The sequence below is a fragment of the Hibiscus syriacus genome, unplaced genomic scaffold, assembly GCF_006381635.1.
Source record: "Hibiscus syriacus cultivar Baekdansim isolate YM2019G1 unplaced genomic scaffold, ASM638163v2 tig00111708_pilon, whole genome shotgun sequence".
In the NCBI taxonomy this organism is placed as follows: domain Eukaryota; kingdom Viridiplantae; phylum Streptophyta; class Magnoliopsida; order Malvales; family Malvaceae; genus Hibiscus; species Hibiscus syriacus.
The window spans coordinates 3,083,094-3,096,266 of NW_024063159.1; the positions used below are offsets into that span (position 1 = coordinate 3,083,094).

Here is a 13,173-nt window from a genome sequence, read left to right on the forward strand (position 1 = left end):
TGGAATACATCACTATTGAGGATTAAATATAGAATTATGTTAATTTTATTAACTGACATGTCAATAATTCCGTCAAATATTAACATTAGGATCAATAAAAAAAATAAAATGACTAAATAATGAAGTATTCAATAGTATAGTTTACTCCTTTGTTTTTCCTCTAGTTCATATCCCATGGTTTTTGCTTGATTTGTCTAATTGATTTGATGTTAGACCAGACAAACACAATGTATGAGACACAGGTGGCAAGGGAGGCAATACGCTTATTAGTGCTTCAAAATTTGTATATGTTTGACTATTATAATTAGGGATACACATGTCAGTATCCTAGTAGCTATGGTGTTGTAGTTAGTTAATATGTTAAGCTATTAAGCTAGTCTGTTAGAGCTGTTAGTTTGCGGTTATGAATGGTGAGTGTTGAAACTTGTATATAAGCGTGCTTAAGTCAATGAAGAAGATACCTTGCTTCTGCATTACAATTGCTAAATGGTTTTCCTAATATGATATCTTTCGCCAAAGGTCTTGGGTTTTCTCGTTAAGCTCTGCTGCTGCAGCTCGTCCTCGGTTGGTTTTGGAATCATCCAAACGTTTCTCGCATAAGAAAGTCAATGTTGTTCTTTATGAGACGAACTTTATGCTATGGAAGCAGCAAATCCTACTGACTGTTCGTAGCCATCGTCTAGTACAATTGTTGACTGGTGCCTTGAAGCCACCATCAGAGACGATTACTGGTGACAACGGCGAGATGAGTGTTAATGATTCTTTTGAGGATTTTGTGGCACAAGATAGTGTGCTTGCATCGTGGCTTCTTTCTACCATCAGCTCTCATCTTCTTCATCAGTTTGTTGGTGCTGAATCGGCTGCTGCAGTGTGGACTATAGTGCAACGACTCTTTGCCAACAGATCTACGACGGTCGCGATGAGTTTGCATTGTAAACTACAATTGCTCAAGAAAGGTAATGACAATATGCATGTTTACCTTACCAGAGTAAAAGAAGTCTGCGATGCACTTGCCTCGTGTGGCAGTGCAGTTTCACATGTTGGTCATGTTGTCAGTATCTTGAAAGGTTTGCCCAGGGAGTACCAACCATTTATGGCAGTTATTACCATGATGAAGGAAACACTCTCCTTGGATAGTCTTTATATAGTTCTTTTAGATGCTGAAGCTCAGTTAGCTGGCTTCAATGAGCAGTTAGACTCGCTTCCCATGAGTGATAACATAGCTCAGCGTCAGGAATATCACAACTCGGTTGAAGGTGATCGACGTGATTCCAAGATTACTCGACTATCCTCAGTGACCAGATCTGGTAGTCGAGGTCGGGGAAGAGCTAGGATTCAATGTCAGCTATGTGGAAAACTTGGCCACCTAGTTTATCGTTGTTGGCATCGCTATGATGAGGATTTTATGTGTGTCACCTCTGACTCACGATCTCACAAAGGTAAGTATGCTAATGCTCATTATTTAGTTTCTGAAACTCCTAAGATAGGATGTGAATGTTGTAAAGGATGTTATCAAGGAACCGATCAACCACAAGCTAATGTGGTCTCCAAAGCTGCTGATCATTGGGAAATCAACTCAGGAGCAATACACCACATTACCCCTGATGCAACAAATGTTTCAAATCCAGCTGAGTTTAGAGGTTCAGTAAGCTTACTGTCGGAAATGTAGTTTCCCTTAATATACATAACATTGGTAGTACATTGTCATTTTTTTTCTTTAAGAACCTTGTTGTTAAATGAGTTATTACATGTGCCTCGGATAACCAAGAATTTGTTTTTGGTCTTTAAGCTTGCTAGGGACAATGTTGTTTATCTTGAATTTCATGTTGAGAAGTGTTATGTTCATGATGAGTCTTCTAAGGAAATTCTTCTGCAAGGTGAAGAGAAAGGAGGGTTGGATACCTTTACACTTGGCTGTAAGCGTCTAGAAGGTCGTGATGCTGCAGCTCATCTTGTGTCTGCTAGCTTGTCACTGTATGAACTATGGCATCGCCGCCTAGGGCACCCAACTAGCTATGATATGAATAAAATAGCTAAAGAAATTTATGTAAAACTTGATTCGGATGTTAATAAAACGTGTATGGCTTGCTTTATGAGAAAGAGTTATAAATTGCCATTTTCTTCCTCGAATACTTAGTACACTACTCTTTTTGAGCTTGTTTTCTCTAATTTGTGGGGGCATCCTCATGTTGCATCCAATAGTTTTCATTACTATATTTCCTTTGTTGATGCATGTACATGTTATACATGGATTTATCTCCTCAAAAATAAAGCACAAGCTTGTACAACATTTCAGATGTTTCATAAACTTGTAGAAAATCAGTTTTGAATGACAATCAAAACAGTCTAGTCAGATTGGTGAATATCGTGCTCTCTCGTTGGTTCTAACAAAGTCAGGGATAGTGCATCAACTATCCTACCCACACACAGTGGAGCAAAATGGTGTTGTGGAGCGCAAACATCATCATATAGTTGAACTCGGTCTCGTTCTACTGGCTCAGGCATCCTTTCCCATTTGATATTGGTCATATGCAGTGATGATTGTTGTCCACCTTGTTAATCGATTACCTATAACGATACTTGAAGGGATAACATCGTTCGATAAACTATTTCAAAAGAAACCAGAATATGGTTCATTGAAAGTCTTCGGGTGTCAATGTTTTCCACATTTGAGACCCTTTGAGAATCATAAGTTATCATTTCGGTCATAACCTTTCACTTACCTTGTTTTCAGTCTATAACACAAAGGATATCAGTGTCTTGCGAGTAATGATCGAGTTTATATATATCGCCATGTTGTGTTTAATGAAATGGTGTTTCCCTTTGCAGATAAAGCACTGACTATCTCAAGACATTATTCACTAGGGGTACTGTCTTAGGACATCCCTATTATTGCTGATATGAAAAATTGGCCATGCAGTGTTGCTCCAGATGGGATAATTGGAAGCATACATGGTGAAGGGGATAATAAGGCTATATGTCAGTCACACTTACATGTTCCTGACCAGCATAATAGTACACCGTGAGTTGCTGACGAAGTCATAACAGAGGCAACAATAGATACTTTTGCGAATGATACTGTGAATCTAGTTATGCCTCTCAGCATGGCTAGTACAGATGGTCATACTGAATCAGGTAGAGGTGCAGATACAGCTGCATGAATAGGTTACAAGCAATTCATCATAAAATCATCATCATATGCTGACACGTACCAAATGTGGCATGTTTAAACCTAAATCATACTCAAGTTATTTTGATAATGAAGTACCCTTTACAGGTTAGGAAGCATTGCAGTCTGCCAGTTAGAGAGAGGTTGTTCAAGCTGAGTATGATACGCTTTAGAAAAATAACACGTGGGTGTTGGTCAAATTGCCAGCATAACGTATTTCAGTTGGTTACAAATGGTCGTTTAAGCTTAAACGCAATCCTGATGGTTCTATTCAACATTATACGGCACGTTTGGTTGCAAAAGGTTTCTCACAAGTGCATGGATATGATTTTTTGATACATTCAGTCCAGTTGTGAAGATTTATTCCTTCAATGTTGTGTTGACTTTAGCGGTGGCAAATGGTTGGGAGTTGAGGCATGTAGATATTAACAATACATTCCTTAATGGAGACCTCGATGAAGATGTCTTCATGTAGCAGCCACCGGGGTTCAAGCAAACTAATGAGGATGGAACTCCCATTGTTTGCAAACTTAAAAAGGCTATCTATGGCCTTAGGCAAGCTCCACGAAACTGGCATACCATGCTTTGAGATAATCTAGCTTAGATTGGCATTGCAGCCTCGCGAGCTGATCCTTCGTTGTTCCTCAGCAAAAGGGATGATGGAGATTTATACGTGTTGGTGTATGTTGATGACATTGTCATCACTGGCAGTCATTAAGTGCTATTCAAGAAGTTGTTCAACTACTCAACAACAGATTTTCATTAAAGGACCTTGGCATGCTCAGTTTTTTCTTGGGAATTGAAGTACATAGGTCGCATGGTTCGTTTATGCTGAGTTAAAAAAAGTTTGTACTAGAATTTCTTGAAAAGCCTGGAATGAAAGAAGTTGTTGAGTGCACCACACCAATGGTGGTGTCTTCTAAACTTTCAGTAGATGAAGGTGAGTTGTTGATGAACCCTAGTGAATACCGAAGCATAGTCGGTTCCTTACTCTATGTGTGTCACACGCGACCAGACTTAGCTTACAGTGTTGGAAATGTGACATAGTATATGCACACACCACAAGAAATACATATGCTTGCAGTAAAAAGAATACTGAGTTATTTGGTTGGAATTATGGATTATGGTTTTTGTTTTAGTCAGTTGATGTAGGGTTGACAATTTTATCTTTTGCTGATACGGATTGAGGAGCTAATGTTGATGATAGACGTTCCATCTCGGGCTATGAGTGTTTGTTGGTCGATGTCTTGTTACATGGAGCTCTAAGAAGAAGAAATCAGTGTCCAGATTAACGATGGAAGCTGAGTACAAGTGTATTGCTGATATTGCTGCTGAAGTAACCTGACTAAGTGCCTTACTTGCTGATATAGGGTTACAGCAGCCTCAATAACCAGTGGTGTGGTGTGACAATACTGGTGCAGTGGCAATGAGTGCCAATTCAATTTACCATGCACAATAAAAACATATAGATTTGGACGTGTACTTTTTTCGGGAGAAGGTGGCTGCCAGACAAATTCAAGTTAACTATGTTCCAGTTGCACATCAGGTTGTTGATGGCTTCACTAAACCATTGTCTAGAGTTGTGTTTGAAGATTTTCGCAACATGATATGTGTAATACCTGGTTTTCAGTCCAAACAAGAAAGCTGGAACAAGTAGGATGAATGTTTGATTATTATGATTAGGGATACACGTGTCAGTATCCTAGTAGCTATGGTGTTGTAGTTAGTTAATCTTTTAAGCTGTTAAGCTACTATGTTAAAGGCTATTAGTTTGCAGTTATGAATGGTTAGTGTTGTAACTTGTATATAAACGTGCTTAAGTCAATGAAGAAGATACCTTGCTTGTGCATTACAATTGCTAAACGGTATTCCTAATAGTATCGAGAAGCGATAAATCTTTTATTTTTCTCTTTTCTTTTCTCTAAGACGTTTCACATATATGTTCTAGGTTTAATTATGAATTTCATCCCTTTATTTTATGAAAGTTAAATGGTTCATCCAAGGAGATTATATTTCTTTCATGGTTATTTCTAAAGGTTAAGATTGCATAATGTTAAATTCAACAAGGAATAAGAAGATAAATCAATTGATTTAAATAACCCAATAATCGTATATAATTTTTCGTAGTGACTTTTCCTTGAGAAAGTGCATCCGGTGAAACATAACTAATGTATCCAAACAACTCGATAATTGGATCCTTGAATTCATGTGAAACATAACTAATGTATCCAAACAACTCGATAATTGGATCCTTGAATTCATCCACTAAACTTAATCTAAAATCCATGACCTTCAACGTTGAATCTTTGGTTTTGCTCAAGAACAAACATTTTTTTGATTATAGATCCCTATGAATAACTGTTAACCCTACGGCCTGCACGAACTGTCGTACCACTGCCACCACGTCAGGCTCCGAGTACCTTTTTTTTGCGATGACCTGATTGAACAATTCATCGTCAGAGTAAAGCTCTAATACTAAGAGAACGCCGGTTTGATCTTCGTAAACGTCGTGAAGATCGACTATGTTCAGATACAATGAACGTTCTCGACGATCTTTTACATCACGAGGATTTCGTTGGTCAACAACGCATCATAGATGGAAACCTGGTATTGTGTCGTCAATAACTTCACCATTGAAGAAGCTCTAATTTTCTCAGCTCGAGGCAGTGGCGTCGCTGTGGTGGTGAATCTTTTTAGAGTTAATGATGAATTCTATACATTTTTCACGATCTTCATTACTTTTTTATACATTTTCTTACAACTGAGAACTCACTTAATTTGACTTTAATTAATTACAACTAATAATTAGAAACAAGAAGGCTATTGCAATGGAGCAGAGATGTCTGAAGAATAAGTGGGGAGAAGATGAGCAATATCGGGGGTTGTGGAGAAAAATATTAAAAATCGATAAATTGAAATGTTGTCCCTAAACTAATTTGAATTTATAAAAAGACCAATAATCAATAGTTTATCTAAAGTTTAAGGGTTAAAATAATAATTAAATCATTTTACTAACGGGTCACACCATCAAACTAACGAAATTCAACGTCTTGATAAAATGACAACAATATAAGTGATCAAAACTTGATAAAAATAATACCATAAGTGACCAAAACTTATGTTATTTCGAATTTTGCGAGCAAAAGTATACAAAAATGAAATTTCCTAGTTTATCTTTTTTTTAAATTACAACAAAAAAATATTTTTTAATAATTATATTTTTATTTATTTTTCATGTCATTTTCATTAAAAGAAAATAGCGTGTTACTTATTGATCTTTTCTAATTTAATAAAAATATGCATTCACTTATTAATAAAATAAAATATTATAAATTTCAAAACAAAATTAAATAAATTTTACGCGAATAACTTATTGAATAATAAAAATCTTAAATTACAGTATATTAAATAAGATAATGTAGTGTATTAAATTATACTAAATAATATTATATTTTAATAATCTTAATATCAGATGTAATTTTATATATGGACTAAACACTCATTAATATTTAATAGTATCATCTAGTTAGACCATGATCTTTATTTTCGTAAAATACTAAACTTGGGACTAAATTATTATTTTCATAAAATAGAGGGATGAAAATCAGAGTTAGACTTAATCGGCGACCTTGGCCTTTCGGCTTTTGGAAACTCCATTTGTCCTTATGGGTCAAATAACAATAACCTCGGAATACTGCAAAAGCCCAAATCTGTGTCCCAATGACCAATGTCCATGGTCAATTCAAAATAATATTGTGTTTGAAAAAAAGTAAACTATATAAATGATCCCTAAACTTTTAAAAAACTTATATTTTGATTATTTAACTTTTAAAACTTGTAATACAATATTTTAATATTTTAATTTATTTTTATTACAGTCATTTTCGTCAAGTTGTCATTAAGAAAAAGTAACGTAGCAAGTTAAAGTCTTCGTCTTATCTAAAACATCTTAAGTTCTTCATACTTGAATTTGATCATTATTGTTACTTCTTTCACTGTTTCTACTTCGATAAAAGATAATTGAATTATTCTTCTTATTATTTTCTCTTTTTTCAATTTAAATTCGCCAGGAAATATGAATTTCTTTGAATCTCAATCGAAACTAATTTTTGATCTTCCGCTATTAATCATTGAAGTAACTTAAAGTTAAACTATACTAGTTTTCTTACTAAATGAAGTCTTCTCATTATTAGAATTAACCAGTTATTTGTGTTCATCAGAAACTCACAAGATCGTGATGAGTTATTTTAAAAAAAATTACTTATTTCTATTGTTTATTGTTTGCTACTATTGATGATTATGGTTGTGAATGTGATCGAACGATATTGGTGTTATTTTGAGATTTAGATAAAATAATGATAATGAATAATTCAACGATCATATAAAAATGACAAAATTCTTAAATATGATGGGTGACTTATTTAATGACAACTATGATCAAAAGAGCGAAGGACGATGATAGTGCAAAGTAAAAAAAAACTAACGACTGCCAATTTAGAAAAATACTTTCAAATTAAAAATAAAAAGATTTGAATATGTCACGTCAATTTTTTAACAACAGTTGACAACAATATTTTTTTTATCAATCGGGGTAAGTACAAGATACTAAGAACGAGTTAAAAGTTTAGGAGTCATTCATAGTTTACTCTAAAAGTATAGTTTGATCCGTGTAATTATACTTTTAGAGTAAACTATTAATTTGATCTGCATTTTATACTTGTATATTCTATTAATTTGGTCTTAATTTAATTCTATTAATTTAGTTTTAATTTAATTCTGATTGAATGATTAATATATAAATTAAATTTTAATTAAAATTAAATTAATAGAATATATAAGTATTGATAACCAAATGTAATTATACAAATTTGTGTTAACTTTCATGTCACCTCTCTATTAGATTTCAATGACAGAGGGCTTAAATGATATCACTTAAATAGTTCAGTAATAATATTGACATAAATTTAAAAATTGTGGTCATTTTAATATGAACACCATAGTTGAGTGGCCATTTAAGTCGTTTACCCTAAAAATAAATAACGAGTTCCAGAATTTTGACTGTGAAAGGAACATGTTCCTGCCTTCACATTAAGCAGCGATTCCCTCCCGTCTTGCTCGTGAAGCAATACCAAAACCAAACCAAAAAGCCAATTTCTTTTATTTAATTTATTAATTGTAGTATCATTTTTTTATTCATTTTTCTCACTAAATAAATGCTCGTCTCATAACACGCATGTCTCTTCTGGGTCTCATATAAATTTTCTACCTTTACTTTGTTGAACAACAAAAAGGAAAAAATTTCAACTGAAAGAAGAAAATGGAAATGAATAACAATCACGATGGAGTTTCTTTTGAAACGGAGAAGAAACCCAAGACGAAGATCGTATGCACGTTGGGTCCTGCATCGAGGTCGGTCCCCATGATCGAGAAGCTGCTGAGGGCCGGCATGAACGTCGCCCGTTTCAACTTCTCCCATGGATCTCACGAATACCACCAGGAAACCCTCGATAATCTCAGGGCCGCCATGCTCAACACCGGTATCCTCTGCGCCGTCATGCTCGACACCAAGGCTCGTGTTTCTTTAAACCCTTTTTCTTTTAACCTAAGTCAAAGCTTTTGCTTGCGGTTAACTTCTTTTAGTTTTAACTCATCTCTCTTGTATGCTTGTTTTCTTGGATCCGATTGCTTGTTTCTTTTAAATCTTCATGCTTCAATAGTTTGCTTAGCAACAATCAAACTGTTTGATGATATGATTCAGTGACATATACATGATGTTCGTTTATTAGCCATCGTTACTATTTTTAATGAGATCTATATTGAAAACAGAGAAAAAATCTAACCACGATCGGAATCCGACACCTGTCCGTATATGAAGAGCTCTGGCTGATTAATTGTAGCTGCTTCTTTATATGTAAACTTTCAGGGTCCTGAGATCCGCACTGGTTTTTTAAAGGATGGGAAAATTCAGCTCAAACAGGGTCAAGAAATCACCATTACCACGGATTATACCATAAAGGGTGATGAGAAACTGATAAGTATGAGTTACAAGAAGTTGGCCGAGGATGTCAAACCAGGGATGGTCATACTTTGTGCGGATGGTACAATCTCGTTTACCGTCTTATCTTGCGACAAAGAAAAGGGTCTAGTTCACTGTCTCTGCGAGAATTCTGCGATGCTTGGTGAGAGGAAGAAGGTTAATCTTCCAGGGGTTGTTGTTGACCTTCCCACCTTGACGGAAAAGGACAAGGAAGATATCTTGCAATGGGGAGTTCCGAACCAAATTGACATGATTGCCCTTTCTTTCGTCCGAAAAGGGTCGGATATTGTAGAGGTCCGCAAGCTGCTTGGGAAGCATGCTAAGAATATTCTTCTCATGTCGAAGGTATGCTTGAAGCATTTCAGATATGACTTGTATTCTGTTTTACATCTTGTTAGCACTTAGCAGGGTGTTTTTGAAGAAGAAAACCATGTACTAGTGAGATCCAATGATATAATTTCTTGGGGAGGAAGATTTGTCAAATACATACATCTAATTTGGGCAGGGTTAATATTTTATGATGCCGTTGTGATATTTGCTTTTTCCGCCTTTGAAACGATGTTTCAGGTCGAAAATCAAGAAAGGGTAGCAAATTTTGATGACATCCTTGCAAATTCAGATGCATTTATGGTGGCACGAGGCGACCTTGGAATGGAGATTCCAATTGAAAAGATATTTCTAGCACAGAAAGTGATGATTTATAAGTGTAACATCCATAGGAAAACCTGTTGTCACTGCAACACAAATGCTCGAGTCCATGATAAAGTCTCCCAGACCGACCAGGGCTGAGGCCACTTATGTTGCCAATGCAGTCCTCGATGGCACAGACTGCGTGATGTTAAGTGGTGAAACCGCTGCTGGAGCTTACCCGGAACTTGCCATCCGGACCATGGCCAAAATATGCGTAGAAGCAGAAAGCACTCTTGACTATGGGGATGTCTTCAAAAGGATTATGGAACACTCGCCTGTTCCAATGAGTCCGTTAGAAAGCCTGGCTTCTTCAGCTGTTAGAACCGCAAATTCAGCAAAAGCAGCTCTTATATTGGTCCTAACCAGGGGAGGAAGTACCGCAAAGCTGGTGGCAAAGTACAGACCCGGACTGCCCATTTTATCCATGGCAGTCCCCGAGATCATGACTGATTCGTTCGATTGGTCATGCAGCAACGAAGCTCCAGCAAGGCACAGCTTGGTCTATCGCGGTTTGATCCCGGTTTTATATGCCGGATCTGCCAGAGCTTCTCATGAAGAGACAACCGAGGAAGCTTTGGAGTTTGCCGTGCAGCATGCCAAGGCAAAGGGACTCTGCCGCAAAGGGGATTCGATCGTTGCTCTGCATCGTATAGGAACTGCATCCGTGATCAAGATCTTGACCGCACTGTGAAGTGAGTTCGCCACGGTGATTTCCGGTTAAACATTTCTAATGTCATTTTTTGAAGGATCCCTGGTACAAGGGGTTCCTACACTGCCATTCTTATGCTTCATCGTTTTTGTTGTTTTAATTTTGAATGCTAAAAAGGGTGATTAAATTCACAAAGTACAATGTCGTGGTATGATATTTGGGACCTAAAAACGCTGAATGTTTTTCTCTATTTGCTAAACTACTGAGTTTTAAGGACAGGTGTTCTGATTTTGATTACTCCAATATATAATATTCGGAATCGAAATATTAATTATGTTTCTTTTAAATGTAAATTTGAATCATGTCATGAATTGGTTTTTATTTGGTTCTCTTACAACATATTGATTCATTTAGTAGCAAGGGGTTGATTTGAATCGTTATTACACAAATGGTCCAATCATAAGGGGTGTGTTATCGAGTTTCTTCACTATTAAAAGTTACATAATGATTCTTCAATTAAGGAGGATGATTTGTTGAGTCCCTCAACTATTAAAAATTATAAAATAATCACTCGATTATTCATAATCATTATTTTTCGTTGAACAATTGATAGTCGTTTGAATTGGACGTTAACTTACTAATTGAAATACGATAAAATTATATTTTAATGATGTTTAATTGTACCATCGTTGATTTCAAGTATTGGTTTGATGGCATAATGCAAATAGAGACTCAATCCATAACTAAGCATGGGGCAAAACCAATTGGCGACACCAATAATTTGTAATACTAAACAAGACAACTTTAATAAGCTATAACTTTCCAACATAACTAAGCAGTTTATAGACTATTGTCCCAATTTAGACTTAATCTTCTCAATAAGCAACGAGCAATCACTCTTAGTCAATTTTTAGTTACCAGGGGAGCTCCAAGATAACGAACAGGGAGCTTCTCGAGAAACTAGATAACGCTTTTATGACTTTCTTATGAGCATCATCAATCCCAAAAACAAACATCTCTCTTTTCCCAGTATTGAGCTTAAGACAAGACCAACTATAAAATTGCTCCAAAACACAAATGGGTCAATCAATTTTCTTACACCGAGGATGAAACCCAAATAAGCCCTATGCAACAGCCCGGTCCAAGAGATTAGAAAGAACGTTCATGGCCACACAAAAAAAGGTAAGGGGATAGGAGATCCCTTTGCCTGACTCCTCTTGCACCCTTGAAGAATCCCACTAGACTGGCATTTAAAGAAATAAAGAATCTCGGGGTAGTGAAGCAAGCTTTGATCCACTTTTTAAACAAATAGGGTAGAGCAATAGCATCCAGAATACTTAAGACAAAATCCCAATTCAAAGTGCCAAATGCCTTCTGCAAGTCCCCCTTGAAAGTACACCTCGGGGACTAAGTTCTTATTGCATAACCCTTCACCAACTCCCGAGCAAGAAGTGTGTTATCAATGATACTTCGACCTTTGACAAAGGTAGTTTGATTTAGTAATATCAAATTTGGAAACACAACATCTATTTTCTCTACAATGATCTTTGTTATAGTTTTGTAGACAACCGAATAACAAGAAATCAACATGAAATCTTCACCAAGCACGGGTTCGACTCTTTTGGAACAAGGGTCATCGAGGTGGCAATAAAAGCTGGAAGCACATAACAAGAAGTGAACAAAGAACAAATAACATCTAAAAAATCAAAGCTCACAACTGACCAAACAACCTTAAAAATATGGGAGTAAAGACATTAAGACCAAGGGCTTTGTCCTCCCATGGCAAAAAGTGGCACTCTTAACCTCTTCCACCGTGATCTCACACACCAACAAATCCCTAACTTCAGTAGGAATAGCATACTAAAGCAGCTATCTCAATAAGGTAGGATCACACTTCTCCACTTTACGTTAAGTAGTACCAATCGACTTTGAGAAAAAAAATCATAATTTCACCAGGCATATCATCAAAAGAGTCAAACTTGTTACCATCCTCATCATGAATAACCCTGATCGTACTCTTCTTTAGCTTGGAAGCAACCATCGAATGAAAAAATTTGGTTCCTTGATCACCCTCCTCCAACCACTGAACCTGGCCTTTTGTTTATAGAAAAGAGATAATGCCTTTTCCAAGGCTATTAACTCAGCCAAAAGATTCTACTCAACATGAGTATCAATAACTCAACACTGCAAGAAAGATTATGAAGTTGCAACTTCTCTAAATCCTCCATTTTTATGGCAACTTTCTTCAAAATATCACTAAAGTACATCTAATTTAAACCCTTAAGACTAGGCTTAAGACATTTCAGTTTTTAGAACAAGACTTGCATGGGGAAACCCAACATTGGCTCCTCCCATGACTTCTTACAGTAGACAAAAAAATCGAATGATGAGTCCAAAAATTGAAAAACTTAAATGGATTTGGCCTATTTACAGACAAATCCTTAGATAACTAGAGCACAATTGGAAAATGGTCTGAAACCCCCGGAGCAAGAATTCCACAAAAGACATAGGAAACTTAACCTAATGAGGATGAATAAGTACCCGATCTAATTTCCTTGCCAAAAAATTATCCTTATGCCTATTTGACCAAATAAATTAAGGACCATGGTAGGGATGGTCCATAGGTGT

The 13,173-nt window shown here is 36.1% G+C and overlaps 1 pseudogene; it reads left to right on the forward strand.

Annotated features, from left to right (window-relative positions):
• The first annotated feature begins 8,427 nt into the window (after positions 1 to 8,427).
• LOC120167931 lies at positions 8,428 to 10,802 on the forward strand (annotated as a pseudogene).
• The last annotated feature ends 2,371 nt before the right edge of the window (positions 10,803 to 13,173 follow it).